The sequence below is a fragment of the Phodopus roborovskii genome, unplaced genomic scaffold, assembly GCF_943737965.1.
Source record: "Phodopus roborovskii unplaced genomic scaffold, PHOROB, whole genome shotgun sequence".
NCBI classification, from domain to species: Eukaryota; Metazoa; Chordata; class Mammalia; order Rodentia; family Cricetidae; genus Phodopus; species Phodopus roborovskii.
The window spans coordinates 21688519-21705405 of record NW_026126525.1 but is presented as its reverse complement, the minus strand read 5'-3'; the positions used below and the strand labels follow the sequence as shown (position 1 = coordinate 21705405).

Here is a 16887-nt window from a genome sequence, read left to right as displayed (position 1 = left end):
ACTTTGGTGTTTGAATGGAATATACTATGTTTATTTATTGAATTCATTTGGAGTATGATGTCATTTAATTCTGATGTTTTTCTGTTTTTTGTTCAGATGACCTGTCTATTATAGAAAGTGAGGTACTGAAGTTACCTATTAATGGACTGATGTTAATCTGTATCTTTAAATCCAGTAGTTCTTAATTCTAATGAATTAGGTTCCATAGGATTGGTACATGTGTGTTTAGGATGATAATGTCTTCTTGCTTAACTGTTCCCTTGGTTAGAATGAAGTGTCCTTCTTCATATCTTTGGATTAGTTTTAATTTGAAGTTAATGTCTTTTCAGATATCAGGATAGCAATGTCTACTCATTTTCTGTTCCCATTTGGTTGGAGTATCTGTGCCCATATTTGTTACTAAGATGTGTTTATTAGAGAAAACAAATAGATGGATTTTGTTTCTTGATCCATTCTGCCAGTCTCTGCTTGATTGGATGAGTAAATAACATATATATATATATATATATATATATATATATATATATATATATAAACAAAACAATTTTCAGTAGCAGAGAGATCACTCAGTGGTTAAAAGAACACTCTGTTCTTGCAGAAAACCCTAATTGAATTTCCAATGCCCATATCAGGCAGCTCACAAGCACCTGTAACTCCAGCTTGAGACAACCTAAAACCTCTTATCATGGGGTGTAACAACATACATGTGCACAAATGCACACACATACAAATAATTAAATGTAAAAATGTTCCTTTAATGCCTATGCTTTTCCTAACATTTACATAATTCTCTTTGTCACTTTCCTCAACTATATTAGTTAATTTTTCTTTTGTTCAGAACATGGCTGAACATGATAATAATATCAAAGTATAACTGGTCCTAGATGCCACAAATAACTTCTTATTATATATACAATCTTCATGAAAGTTTAAATAACTACTTTGCAATCTGGGCATGTTGAGGCACAATTGAAATCCTAACTCTTGAACTATCACAAGCTCAAGATCAATATGGACTACATATTGAGTTCAAGGCTAACCTATACTATACATGAAGACCCAAAGACAAAACAAAAGAAACAGACAGTAAATCATTTTATATATCACTCCCTGCAACAGTGAAGTGGAGCTCAACTGAAAGGATATTATACCTGATATATATTGAGAATCAAATAAACTCTTGATACTGCATTGTTATAACCATTAACTGTAGTCAACTCAGTACAATGAGATTAGCCAGAGTTTCTTTCTTATATGCAACATTTACTGAAATTTGCTTTTTAGACTGAGAACAATACCTACTCATTTCTGGGCATTAAGTTAATTAGGGAACACAAAGCACTAATTGCAGAGAACAGAAGACTCACTGACATGCATGCCTCACAAAATAGCAAGTAGCTAGGATAACATCTATCACAGTATGTAAGTTCAGTCAGTCAACCCAGCAATACATAGTTTTTAGCAAAAGCTAATTTTGTATAAGGAACATGCAACCTTTTTCTCTTTAATCTTTTTTCTTGCTTCATTTTATTTTTTTTTACATTTGTTTTATTAAGGTGTGTTTGTGTGTGTGTGTGTGTGTGTGTGTGTGTGTGTGTGTGTGTATGTGTGCATATGTGTGTCCATTTATAGAAGTAGTTTCTCTCAATCCACCAAGTAAGTCACAATTATTGGCCTCAGCTAATCAAGCTTGGTGAAAATTGCCTTTACTCACAGGGACATTTCATGGGCCCATCTATTTTCTTCCTCATTTCCAAAACTTGGAAACACACTCAATATTCAAAATGTAAGAGATAAAACAATTTTCTGATTTTCCTCCAATATAACTTTGTCTTTTCATCTATTATCATTTTTTTACACATTCTGGATCTTTTCCAGTCCCTTTACTTTAAAGGAAGTTCCAAAGCTTATTCATCTGAGAATATGAAGATGTGAAGATGATATTAAAATTGTAAATGATTTGTGGTAAAAGAAAAAGTGTTTGTTTGCATTTCATTTAAATAACAGTGCTATATCATCTAATACATGCTTTCAGATGTACAACTTCAGAGGAGAGATCAACAACTCAGCCAGGTCTGTGAAAACAAGTAACCCTCTTCTGTAATTTTATGAAATCCCTAAACATTCACTTGATAATTAGAGAAAAGAATATATGCAACAATCATTTTACATTAAACACATATAATAAACTTGTAGTAATCAAAACAGAAGCATCAAATGCATGAGAAGTAACTTGCAAAGCACACATTTATGAGTTTATCCCAAAAGTCTTACCAAGTAAAGCATTTTATATGAATAACAGATAAAAAACATTATAAATTTAATCTTACTGAAAGATGTAAATATCTATATTTATTACCCCCAATGTCCAATGTTTTCTTCTTGTTCACTTATATCTATGTTACTCCAATGAAAATACTACTAGTTTTACATGAGAAATCAAACTGCTTACCATTCCTCTTGTCCATATTTAGCAACAGACTACACTTTACTATGGCTGTTGTCAAACAATGTTCTCAAGCCTGTGAACAACAGTCTTTGTTTGATGGAGCCCCAGATTTGTCTTCCAGAATATACTTCAGGTCTGTTTTAAACCCACCATTTACTATGCCTATTATCCAGACTTAATAGTTAATACTTGAATTTGGTGGATTAAAGCAATGTGTTTTTTTTATTAAAAGCAGTGAGAAAAGTAAACTAAAAAAAGAATAAAGATTGACTCTAATAATTGAAACACAATAAAGTTCAAAACACAAAAGAGAGAAGAGTTACATTAAAACAAGTATAATTTAAAAGTCAAATTTAAATGCAAGCAGAAATCATGTTTCTTTTAGCCATCAGGAATATTATTTGCCACAAAGCTCTTAAGTTTCAGTAATGAAATAATGTAATGTTTAAAATATGGAGGAAACCGCTGTAAAAGCTAAGTAGTGTTACTATGGCAACAGAAAACCCTTCAACTAGTCTTATGTACTAAGAAAAGTGAAAATGAACTCTTGCTCCATGGGAACTATTACAGAAGGATATGCAACAGATTTGTAATACTTTGACTTAATAAATAGCCCAGTAATATTTAAAAAGCATACTTCTTGCAATACATTATATTCTAAGTGTTAGAAAATAAACCACAACAAAACTTTGAAAAACCATGACCCTAATATAATACATCAAAATTCTAAAGATTACATATGATATCTCAGGGGAAAGATGGCACTATTTTTACTTCATTTTATTGATTTTACTCTATTTCACTCAACTTTTTTTCTGGAATGTGCCAGAATTGCTGATAGATATTGTGGATAATCTAATGTAGATGGTGTACAATCATTCTTATATTCAGGAAAAAAGTGGAGGGAAATAAGTTGCAATCATACATAGAACTATACACAAGATCTTTACATACATTATTTCTACTGTCAGAGGCAAGGTATAGGGGGCCATTGGAAAGAAACAATTTTTTTACATATGAAAAATATACAATGAATTCTAGAAATTTTAAGAATGATAATATAAATAATTGAGATCGAAACATGCAGAATCCTAAAAAAAAAAAAAGACCTTGGCTTTTAGTTTATGGACAAGAAAATATTATTGAAATCTTAATAAGAGAAAGGAAATAATATTTTCATTTCAAAGAAAATTTACTTTGTGATACCCTTGTTTAATTATACACAGTGATAAATGTGGAAGTCCTCAGATCTTTATCTGACATGGGAAAGAGTCATTCAGAAGGAGGTCACATTGACCACAGAAATTTTCAACTTTCTCACCTTTGAATGTTTTTGTTACTAATAAATACCTAGCATTGTATAACAAGGTCATATATAATTCTTATGATTGTTTGTTGGTTCCTTTGATATGAGGAGACAGGCAGTACTCTTATCGTGAATAAAACATTTAGAGGAGGCATTCATGAATGACTACTTCAAGCAATAATTTGAAGGCACATTACAACTTCATAAAATATGCACCCTCCAATAAAAATGGAAAGCAAAATTAATAACCATCTCAGCTGATATATTTCAAAGCCTCTATTTGGTGTTCATGTACATTTATTGTTTTATTTTACCCTCTGTCATCAAATAATTTAATTTGGAAGTTTTCATGATCAGAATATTAAGGTTTAACACTGGTTTAGACTTATGTGGTCACTCTCATCAGAAATATACACAGCACTATGGCATATAAACAAATATTAAAATTTAATGAACTACTTCCTTATAAAATAACAGTAATTAATTCATAGACATAACAAAATATAATGGACAGACACTTAAAATATGACTCACATTCTATTTTAAAATTGTTTAGTTTCATCAGAGTTAGATAATCAGGTTCTTTATTTGTAATGTTAAATGACGAGTCAATTTTTAAGACCCTAAACAACTACTCTTCATCAATGAAAAAAAAATCTTTGCCTTGTATTAATCCCTGGGTTTTTCTTCATTCTATATAGAAGTATACACATCCCCTTTCTGACCAGTTTCATCAAGACAGGAAGTTTAGAGTTCCTTAGAAAGTATCTTGATTAGCCAGGGTGAAAAGGCTACTTGGTGGGTAAGTGATTGCCACACAAGCACGAGGACCTGAATTCAGATCTTCAGGATCATATAAGAAAGTTTTTGTAATGGAAGGCATCTGTAACCTCAGCACTGAGGAGAAGAAATCAGCAGATCCCTGGGAGCTCTGAGCTCTGACTAGTCAGACAGCTTATTGCAAATCAATGAGCTCTGGGTTCAGAAAAAGATCATGTCTCAAATAAGGTGGAGGTTGAGTTATTCATGTTACAGTGGTCAGTTTTGTACCCACGCCCATGTAAGTGGCTTGGGTTATATTCTGTGAGCTACAAAGTAGAAACCAAAGTGCATGAAGGTAGGATGGGGAGTTGGTAGAAGGAAGAGGAATGTGGATGGGAAGACAATAAAAGAAGGTAGAGGGATGAATGTGAAAAAATAGACCTTTAATTACCACCACTTTAGTTTAGGTTTATCAAAACTTACCCTCCCCCCTTGTTCAGGTCAGCAGTTTCTGTGGGTTTCTCTAGTCTGATAGCTGGGAAACCAGTATGGGACTGACCCAGAGTCCCTGAACTTTGGTGTTAGTTAGGAGGGCTGGGAAGTCTATGGGGTCTCTGGTTATGATCAGTATTTATCCCTAGTATAAATGGACTTTGGGAGCCCATTCCACATATAGGGATACTCCCTCAGCCTAGACACATGGGGGAGGGCCTAGGCCCTGCTCCAAATGATATGACAAATTTTGAAGACTGCCAATGGAAGTCTGCTCCCTGGGGAAGAGCTGGGGTGTTGGTGGGGGGAAACCTGGAGAGAACAGGAGGGTGTGAGAACTGGGACTGACATGTAAAACAAGCTTGTTTCAAATTTAAATTAAAAGAAAAACTATCAAAAAAACAAAAACAACAACAAACTTACCTTCCCACTAGCCTCTCTAATGTTTGAACCATTAAGCCCCTTAGAAAATGGTTTCATCATCTAGGAAGCTGATGTGATTGAACCAAATGCAGAGAAAAGATCAAGGTTCCTGGTGGTACCTTGTTACCAGGTGGTAACAGTTAACAGAAAGGACGCTTCTGAACAATTCATGCTTGAAGTGCTGGATTGTGACACTCATAAATGGCTGAAGCATTCTAGAGAACAACACATGACTAGAATTCTAAGAGGCTACACAGGATGGCAAAAGAGCTAAAACTGTGGGAAAATGAGATGCTTCAAAGAAAAAAGACTGAATACAAATGTTCCAGTAGTAGGAACCCTGAATACCAGAAAGATTCAAGAGAATCAATTTGCAGACGCCGCTGTCCCCTGCGGCTTCTTCCTGCAGCCATGGTCAACCCCACCATGTTCTTTGACATCACGGCCAATGGCGAGCCCCTGGGCTGCATTTCCTTCGAGCTATTTGCAGACAAAGTTCCAAAGACAGCAGAAAATATTCACACTCTGAGCACTGGAGAGAAAGGATTAGGACACAAGAGTTCCTCCTCTCACAGAATTATCCCCTGATTCATGTGCCAGGGTGGTGACTTCACACGCCATAATGACACTGGCGGCAGGTCCATCTACGGAGAGAAATTTGAGGATAAGAACTTCATCCTGAAGAATACAGGTCCTGGCATCTTGTCCATGGCAAATGCTGAACCAAACACAAATGGTTCCCAGTTTTTTATCTGTACCGCTAAGACTGAGTGGTTAGATGGCAAACATGTAGTCTTTGGGAAGGTGAAAGAAGGGATGAACATTGTGGAAGCCACGGAGCATTCCGGGTCCAAGAATGGCAAGACCTGCAAGAAGCTCACGATTTCCAACTGTGGACAACTCTAATTTTGACTTGTGGGCTTTTTACCCACCAGACTATTCCTTCTGTAGCTCAGGAGAGCAACCCCACCACATCTGCTCGCAATGCCCTGTAATCTCTACTCTCACTGAAGTTATTTGGGTTCCTTATTTCCTCATTCCCATCCAAGTCTAGATGCATACCATGCATGATTTCCCTCTTGTTGAGCAGGTCTTAAGTACAATTAGTGAGCTATTGGTTGCCACCAAGGTATGTGTTTTACTACTTCACCCTTAGAGGTATTGTGACATGTGGATTGTTGTTGTGGTTGATAGGTGCCATAGCAGTATAGGACTGTTGGATGCTTCCCTTCTTTGTAAGATTGTAGTGTCTTTGCTACCATACCAAGGCACAAGCGATCCCAAAAGAGAAACAGGAGAAATCAGGGGCCTCTAATTAGGGAGGTAGGAGGGAGACAAATACATATAAAGGGGATATGATGGTAGAGAAGAATGTGAAATCAGTAATATAACAATAAGGATGTCTAGAAAAATAATAAAGAATAATGCTATGAGCTCCCTACTTAATATTACATGTACATGTAAATTATATATGTGCATTATGGTACATGTAAACGTGTACTATAGGCAAAAGTATACATATAAATAGTTAAAATGAAAATTTTCCTTCTGGTCTGACACTGCTGTCCCAGGAACCATATTCCATCAAACAAAAATCTTAGGCAAGCAAAACCCTCCTTTCAGTTGGTGCTCAGGGTTGTCCAAGAGAACCCGGAAACATTATAGACCCTGGTTGACCCTGCCACCCAAGACATGAGAGGTAAGCTAGAAGCTCAGAGCTGGATTATTGGTATACTTTCATCATTTAATATTTACTTTTCAGGGCAACACTGCATAACAAATATGTCCAGGTTGCTGGTTCAAGCTTCCTTTTTCTCCATGATCTGGCTGAAACTTCCCAATTCCTAGAAATTTCCAGCTATAACTAGGGCTACATGTATTTCGTTTTCACTATTTACACTTTCCCTATAACTGAAGAAGTATGGCACAATAGGGAGGGGATGGAAGCAACACTCTCTTGGAACCATGGCTCAAGAGAAAGCTTCCAATCTACCTCCTACTTAAGCTCAGTAGATTAATATTGCCACCACTGTCCCTCTCAGAAGTGCCTATCCTACACAGAACTAGAAAGCTCCTTTTGTCTTTGCTGAATTACTCTGAATTAGGCTAGGAAGTCATAGGAGAAAATGACTAATTTACTCTTATGTACAGTTAGAACAGAAATGTCAGCCTCCTTTCTTTTCTCTTCCCTTCCCTCCTTTCCCTTTTATCTTTCTTTTTTCATCTTTTATTTCCTTTTTAGGGTCATTAATTTGCTGTTTCACAAGTTATGTTCAAATTCATTCATTGTGATAGGACATCAGACAGGATGGTGAGTTTGTTATCCTTCTACCTTGAACTTGGAGCATCAGGATGAAACTAAAATCAGCATCAATAACAGAAAGATAAGAGGGAAATCTCCAAATGTTTAGAAATAAACCAAAAAGTACTAAAGAAACAGAATACTTCAAGGAACATTCAATTGTGTTTTGAACTAGATGAAATGAAAGATATATCAAAATCTTCACAAAATATCTAAAACAATGATATATGGGCATCATTCTAGCCTGTTCAAAAGCCACCCAGAAAGACAAAATCAAGCTGTTGTTGAACAGGATGGAGAAAAGAAAATCAGACCAATACAGTCCCTCAGAAAGATGGGACTCAATCTACCCAAACATCCAGATGTATCACTCAGGCAGTTACCCAAAGAACATTCCATCCTACCACACAGAAAAATCTCAACCATATTTATTGATGTTTTCTTCATAATAGCCAGAAACTTGAAACTACTTATATGTCCCACAAAAGAGAGGAAGGGAAGAAAAGGAAATGTTGTATATTTACACAATGGAGTATTATTCAGATGATGAAAAAGGGGTGGGGAACATCATGAAATTTAGTAGCAAGTGGATGGAACTAGAAAACTCATACTGAGTGCAGTAACCCAGACCCAGAAAATAATTATGACATGTGGTCATATATATGTGGACATTAGCCATTAAATATTGGTGAACGAGGGGCAAAGGAGACTGGAACAGGAGGATCAGGTTTAGAGAGGGAGTGGAAGTGTTTGAGAGACAGAATACAGGGGAAGACAGAATTGAGGGGTAGTTGAGGGGCGGTATGGAAATTTAGTGCAGTAGAAACTTCCTAAAATTTATGAAAGTGATCATAATGAAGTCCCCCAATGAGGAAGATAGATTCCCAACTGGCCATCTCTTATTACCAAAGCTCCTGGAACCAAGACTGGTATTTATTCAATTGATTTGTTGGCCAAAGGGATCCCATGGAAATCTACAAACAACTCAGACTGTTACCAACCAAGAAAATAAGTTTCTTTCCACAAACTGAGAACAAGACCCCATAGTGAAGAAGACACTCACACAACTTATTGATCATGGAGAGGTCAAGCTTTCAGCCCATGTTCTAGTTTCTTTGGTTAAGGAAAGTAGTGTACAATGCCTGATTTGACTTAAGTCCCACTCCATGAAATAGAATTCACAGCTAGCACTGCTTTGGTGATTAAGAACCAAAGACTAGCTATCCAAGGAGCATAGGGTAAAACCAAACACTACTAGTCTCAAAAAGTAACTATGAAATGATCCCTAATCATATGCTGGTACACTCATAGATTGGTCCTTATTTAGTCATCATCAGAGAGGCTTTCTCCTCAAGCATATGAGAACAAATACAAAGACACACAGACATTATGCAAAAAGAGACCTTGGAACATATGTGTCTCCATCAAATCTCTGCCCTTAGAACTCAGGAGATGCTTTTACTCCAAAATTTAAGTTCAAGGACAAATTACTGGGGAAAAGAATTTCTATCTTTGTTTCCACAGAAAATGAAAAACAGGGGATTCCTACCAGACTAATGTGGTTTGCTCAAGCCAGACCACCTGAAACAGAGTACCAGGTGGTCCTACATTCAAAACAGCTTGACAAAGCAGCCTTACAGACTACAGCCTGGATTTCTGCATTTTCTTAGAATCCTCCATGACAGTGCCCCTTACCAGCAGGAAGTAGTTTGGAAAGAAGGACATCCAAATTCCCAAATATTGTCTATAAATGTTTGTTTTAATTTAAATGGACTTGGTTATATAAAATAAATAAATAAATAACAACAACAACAACAAAAAAACCCTGGAAACCCACAGAAGACAAGGTGATAAAAGTGTGGGAGCCAGAGAACATGGAGGACGCCAGAGCATGAGCAAAGCTCACATGAACTAACAGTGACTGAAGCAGCAAGCACAGGGCCTACATGGTTTGCACCAGGACCTCTGCATGTGTATTATAGCTCTCAGTTTCGTATTTTTACAGAATTCAAAGAAGAATGGAGAGGCAGATGCTGGAGGATTTTTCCATGCATATAACAGTAAAGGCCTCATAGAGGGTTGATTCTTCAGTGAGGGGTAGCACTTTGTCAATTTGTCCCTCCCTATTGATACGATATTACAATTCTAATTTAGGTTATATGGGGGCTACTATGGCATATTCTATAATATTGATGGGTCAGTGTGTTTTCAATATCTTGATGACTAGTAATACTTTTGTTACTCTTTTTACAAAAGAAGGCTCAGGGAAATCACTTTTTTAGGGAATTGTGCTATTCGATGTTGTTTACTTTTCAACTGTCAACTTAAAAAGGAATAAAAACATTCTTTTCACAAACTAATTGTGTACCTGAAAATATCATTTATACATTAATTATTATAACACAATAAAAACCATTGGCAAGCCATACTTTAATATATTATCTGAAGTTCTGTGGGAAGGGTTAAAGCAGCACTTAGTATAACAGCACTGTGATGTGTTTACCACATGCAATATATAAAGAGCTTGTTGTTTGCATGAAAAATTCTCTTACTGAATGCTGGAACATTCTTTTCATCATCATTGCTAATAGTGAAGGATTGTCTATAAGATCAGCCATTTGGAAGTAGGGAAATGTAAGAGATAATTATTTCATCTTCATTATCACTGTTTCCTAATATTGTTTGAATCAACCACTTTTGTCAATTGTTAAAAAAATATTATTTTTCCCATCCATTCTTTCTTTTTTAAAAACACACTCCACAGAGAAACTCTGAAGTTTTTATTTGAGACTTTAGATGTTGTCTCATTATCACAGAAGTTCCTACTCACTGTTTCCTAACCCTTTTCAATAAAGGCTTGAGGGATATTTTTTTTCCTGTAGATTTGACAGTTAATGGAAAAAACATCAATAGACACACTGTAGCACTGGGATTGTTTGAGTTTAATCTCAGTTATTTTTCTGTTTCCAAATAAATGCAGGATGTTAACAATTTTACAAAAACAGAAACTGTAAAGGGATATTCACTTTATCTCCTTCTGTGGCACTGACCTTGCCCATTGGGGGTGGAACCAGGGGCAGAAGTGACCAGTGGAAGGAGGTTTGAGGAAGAGCCAGGGAAAGCTCTCTTGGTTCTTGGTGGCAGGACACAGAGAGGAGAGGATCCCTTGGAACTTGCTGGTGTTCTTCTGTCTAGGAGGTAAGTGATTTCTCCATGAATAAACATCTGTTTGGCCTATTTGTTTATCCTGATCCTTATTTAACTCCATTATCTGGTGTCAGAAGCAGGATCAGGCTTTTCACGGGACCTGGGTTTCAACCAGGCAACAGACACCATTCCCCAAGGGGCAGGGTCCCTTGCCTAACCAGGTGGACTCACCACAGCTTTGGGACATCTGTCTCTGCCCTACAACTCCTTTGCTGGGAGTGCTGGGAAGGCACTCACCACTTCTCAGTTTTTCCCATCTCCCCACTTTGCATTTGCTCAGAGCCACTTTGAGCCCACCCTGCTTGTGCATTTAATGCAGTTAGCCCTGCGGTCCCAGCAATTCCACAAGGCTCCTTTTACTCATTTGTCTAACAAAATTTAGCTTGCCATAGTTTGTTAAGATCTATTCTACAGGGACCAGGATCAGAAGGATCGTCTACTGCCAGACACTATTTGGCCGTACACTTCTGGAAACTATTTGGTGGTACACCTCCAGGCATAACTACCACAAGCTGAGATCTACAACTAAAAGCATCAAAGTCCCAGGACAGCAGAATTACACATAAGGTAATAGTAACATCCTCTGCAATTTAAGCTGATATAGTATCTGAGATCAATTGTTACATACCTATGGCAGATAATTTTACAATGCAGGACTTTAGGAATTCTTTTACTTCATATATACAAGGAATTTTAAAAGAAGAAAATTATGACTGGACCAATAGGTACATTTATTTTGTAATATCAATGGGTTTCATTATTAACAAGATATTCTTAAAGAAATGGTTTGAGATTACAGAAAACAATAAGGAACTTGTACAAACAATAGGAGACTTAGTAACAAAGATTCAAAATATTGAAGATGGCAATAGAGAGCTCACAGGTAGAATACAAAACATGGAACATAAAAATGACCATGTAGAAAACAGAATTTGTACCATGCCTGATGCCTCAATAACCAGAACAGAAACAATGCAATGCATTAACACGATAGCAGAAACAGCTCATTCCTGGTCGGAGGAAGCTCCTAATATATTTAAAAAACTGGAACATCAGACAGAAAGACTAGATGATAGAATCTCTTCCATTTCTGAGGATAATGGCAAGCTAGCAGATAGAACATTGTTTCTGGAAGGCAGTTTACATGCCATTCAGATAATATCTAAAAATGAGAATATTAAAAAACATGGAATCATTTGTAGCTGGAGAAAGTAAGAAACTGACTGTGCAATGAAGTCTCTAGGAAGTTATTTGATTCAAGAAGTTCAGACACTCAAAAAAACAATGGTGAATAGATGTCAGGCTTTAGAAGCCCTTCAGTCTGATACATCAGAAGAACTACAGGTAACAGGGCATGAAAAAGACTTAAAATTTTCCACACCATTTACGGTCAGGGCAGATTTCCCTGTATCTATTAATGAAAAACCAGCAACAAAAAAAAAACACCCAAAAGGTGGTGTCACATATCAGTGAAAACCAATAGGTATGAAAGATTTAAAAGGTATAAAGGAAACAGTAGTTTTTTATGGCATGCACTCACCATATGTGAAGCAAGTAGTAGAATCATGGGCAAGGAATAACAAGGTAATCCCTACGGATTGGGATCAATTAATATCAGCTGTCCTTGAAAACTCCTCTCAATTAGAATGGAGGGCTTTATGGAGAGTGGAAGCAAAAGTTCTTGAACTTCAGGGCTTATAGAAAGGTTATAAAGCTCCCCAAGATAAAATTCTTGGTGAGGGTCTTTATGCTGACCCAGAAACTCAAGCTGCCTATGATGAACATATCTTGTCTCTATGCAGTACAGCAGCTCTGAATGCTTGGCATAAGGGTCATGAATTAGGGGAGAGGATAGAATCCTATACCAAGATAAGGCAAGGACATAGAGAATGCTTTAGTGTGTTTCTAGAAAGGTTATCTAGGGCAGTACAATTAGAAGTAGCAGACATAGATTCTAGGTGAATATTCATAGAATCTTTAGCTTATGAGAATGAGAATCCTCAATGCAAATAGGTGCTTTGGCCTTTAAAAATGCAATCAGCACCCTTGTATGAATGGATCCTGCATACAGCCAACATTGAGTATGACAATAAGACTGAGGCATGGGTAGGAGAAGCCATATCTAAAGGTCAGAGAAGACATCAAGATAACAGAGGTCTTAACTATGGTGACATAGAAGCTTGGGTAGGAGAAGCCATCTCCAAAGGTATGAAGAGACATCAACTTCTCAGAGGTTATAACTGTGGTAAGATAGGACATCTAAAAAGAAATTGTAGGCAAAGCTTCCCTAGAAATAACACTCCCAGGGATGAATAAAACAGAAGGCCTCAGCCTCCTGGGTTATGTAGAATGTGTGGCAAAGTCAGACACTGGACAAATGAGTGTAGATCAACCAGAGGCAAGCAAGGAAACCCTTTACCATTAGGGAAACTCCTTAGGGGGGCCTCTAAAAGGCCCCCATATCACAGGTGGTCCGAACATTCCCAGTAACAGTGGAAGACAATCTCCCACAGGACAATTAGAAAATTCTGTGCCTATTATAAAAACTCATACCACTCTGGATGACAAACTAGTGACAGAAGTTGAATCAAACATGACAAAAGGAAATAAAAAACGTATATTTTGGCAAAACTTTATAAATAGTCAAAGGCCTAGATAGGTAGTTAAGATGAATAACAGACTGTTTGACGGGATACTTGACACAGGGGTGGATGTAACTATCATAACTAATAAATCTTGGCCTCGAAGATGGCTCCTGCATGAGGTCAATGTTCAATTCTTAGGGATTGGAACCCTGTCTCAGGTAAAACAGAGCACGAGATGGATTGAATGTATAGGACCAGAAGGACAGAGAGAAAGGTTGAGACCATATGTGGCTGATTTAGTGATACATTTATGGGGTTGAGATCTATTACAGCAATTGAATACACAGATTAACATTCCTCCAGTATTAGATAGGAACCATAAACTACCTCATGATTGTGGAAAAAATATTATAAAGTACTATACAAGACAGATACCAAATAACCATGCTGTACAAAAACAGAATACAAGTGCTGAATAAACAGAGGAACCAAAAGCCCTACCTTTAAAATGGCTAACAGAGAAACCTGTCTGGGTAGGACAATGGCCTATGACCTCTGAGAAGATAGAAGCTTTAGAAAGCCTGGTTCAGGAACAGCTAAATGCTGGACATATTGAGGAATCAACCAGTCCTTGGAATTCTCCTGTATTTGTTATCAAAAAGAAATCTAGTAAATAGAGAATTCTTTCAGACCTGATAGTCATCAATAAAGTTATCCAGCCAATGGGCTCTCTACAGCCTGGAATGCCCTTGCATTCTTTGATACCTAAAGAATGACCTATTATAGTTATTGACTTAAAGGATTGCTTCTTCACTATACCTTTACAAGAACAAGATAAATAGAATTTTGCCTTCATGGTACCTAATTACAATAATTCTCAACCGGTGAAGAGATATCAATGGAAGGTTTTGCCACAGAGAATGCTAAATAGCCCCATCCTGTGCCAATATTTTGTATAAAAACTGCGAGAAATAATTAAGTAAACAGTTTCCACAATCCATAATCTATCATTACATGGATGATATGTTGTTAGCTGACTCTAAAGGAGAAATATTAAAAAAAATGTTTGAGAAAGAAAAGGAAGTTTTACCTCGATGGGGATTACAAATTGAACCTAAAAAAAAAAGTAGTCTATCAACTACTTAGGATATAAAATAGGTCTACAGAAAATTAGACCACAAAAAGTACAGATCAGGAGAGATCGCTACTAGAATCTTAATGATCTAAAAAATAACTAGGAGAGATTTCTGAACTGCAAACCATTATTGGAGTAGAAGGGCATGATTTAAAAAATTTGAAAATGGCACTTAAAGGAGACAAGGACTTGAATAGACCATGAATACTATCAGCTGAAGCTGAAAGGGAATTAGAATGGGTAAAAAAGAGGATACTTGAAGCACATGTGGACCATATGGATCCAAACCTAGACTGTATTCTGGTTATATTACAATCTAGAGAATATCCTTCAGGGATTTTGATGCAAAGAGAAGATATCATATTAGAATGGATATCCCTACCACATAAAAAGAATAAAAAACTAAAAACATATATAGAAAAATGTCTGACTTGATTATAAAAGGTAAATTAAGACTTCGTCAACTAACAGGAAGGGACCCAGCAGAAATCATAGTACCTTTAACTAATGAGGAAATTTCCTCTTTAAGGAAAGATAATGAATATTGGCAGAGAGCATGCAGTCATTTTTTGGGAATGATTAGCAACAATTATTCCAAAACGGAGAGAATCAAATTCATAAAGAAAACTATTTGGATCCTTCTACGCATTGTAAGAAAAACACCTACTTCTGGAGTTCATACATTCTACACTGATGCAAACAAATCAGGAATTAGCAAAGTGATTCAAAGCCCTGACAAGTCTGTACAAAAGGCAGAATTATATGCCATTCTCATGGGACTTATGGATTTTACTGAACCCCTCAATATAGTTACAACTCTCAATAAGCAGAGAGAGTCGTTTTACACTTTGAGACTGCAGAATTTATCCTTACAATACAGAATTAACTTCATTATTTATACAGTTACATGATACTATCAGAAAGAGGACTCATCCTATATATATAACACACATCAGATCCCATATGGATCTGCCAGGTCCTCTAGCACAAGGCAATAATGAAATTGATCGGTTATTGATAGGAAGTGTGCTAGAAGCCTCTGAGTTTCATAAGAAACACCATGTGAACAGCAAAGTTTTAAAGAAGGATTTTTCTATCACTTGGCAACAAGCCAAGGAAATGTCCTACTTCTCATTCTATAACCAAACTCCTTTATCACCAGGCAGTAACCCTAAAAGTATAAATAGGAATGAAATATGGCAAATGGATGTGTTTCATTTTGCAGAACTTGGAAAATTAAAATATGTATATCACACTATAGATACATATTCAGGGTTTCCATGGGCCATTGCTCTGAGGTCTGAAAAGGCTGATTCTGTTATCACATACCTATTGGAGGTAATGGACATTATGGGCATACCTGCACAAATAAAAACTGGCAATGCTCCAGAATATGTCTCTAGCAAATTGAAACAGTTTTTTTTTTTTTTTAGTATTATAACATAAAGTATATAACTGGTATACCACATAATCCTACAGGTCAAGCAGTAGTTGAGAGATACAATTGTACTTTAAAAGAAATGCTCTATAAACAGGCAGGTGGAACCAAGACACCCAAACACAGATTACATAATGCATTATTAACATTAAACTTTCTTAATGCTGATGAAAAAGGATAAACAGCTGCAGAAAGACACTGGACAATAGTAAAAAACTTCTGAACTAAATCAGCCAATGTATGTCAAGGATGTATTGACCTCAGAATGGAAACCAGGATATGTGTTACATTGGGGTAGAGGTTTTGCATTTGCATCTACAGAAGAAGAAAAACTATGGGTACCATCTAAGTTAATCAAGATCCGAGTTGAACAAGAGAAACATCTTAATGAAGAGAAATGACAAGTCATCCAACTAATTAGGTCCCATGAGGTGTGAAGATGCCTCTCAAAGGTAGGGGAAGTGTTCTGTTCTTGTTTTTACAAGAAAACAGAGAAAATTTATCTTCAAACAGCCAAAAGACACTGAAATGTGGGTACCTACGGAAGAGAGGACAGCTCTCCAGAAACAATTGCTTAATGTAGAAGAATCTCATATAGTAAAAATATTTAATTCTAGTAAACTATTTCTATACAGAAATCTAATTCTCTTTACTATCTAGTATTCCTAAAGTCCTAATTCATGTAAACCAGTGCTGGCTTTGGAGTTGGATTTGGCTGTCCTTCTCTAAATTCAAGCATGTTGTTAAGATTAAATTCATGGTTTCTGCCTTAAATCAAGAAGCCAATT

The 16887-nt window shown here is 36.4% G+C and overlaps 1 pseudogene; it reads left to right on the top strand.

The window, feature by feature from the left end:
* Positions 1 to 5834: 5834 nt before the first annotated feature.
* LOC127232224 (peptidyl-prolyl cis-trans isomerase A-like) lies at positions 5835 to 6338 on the top strand (annotated as a pseudogene).
* Positions 6339 to 16887: the final 10549 nt, after the last annotated feature.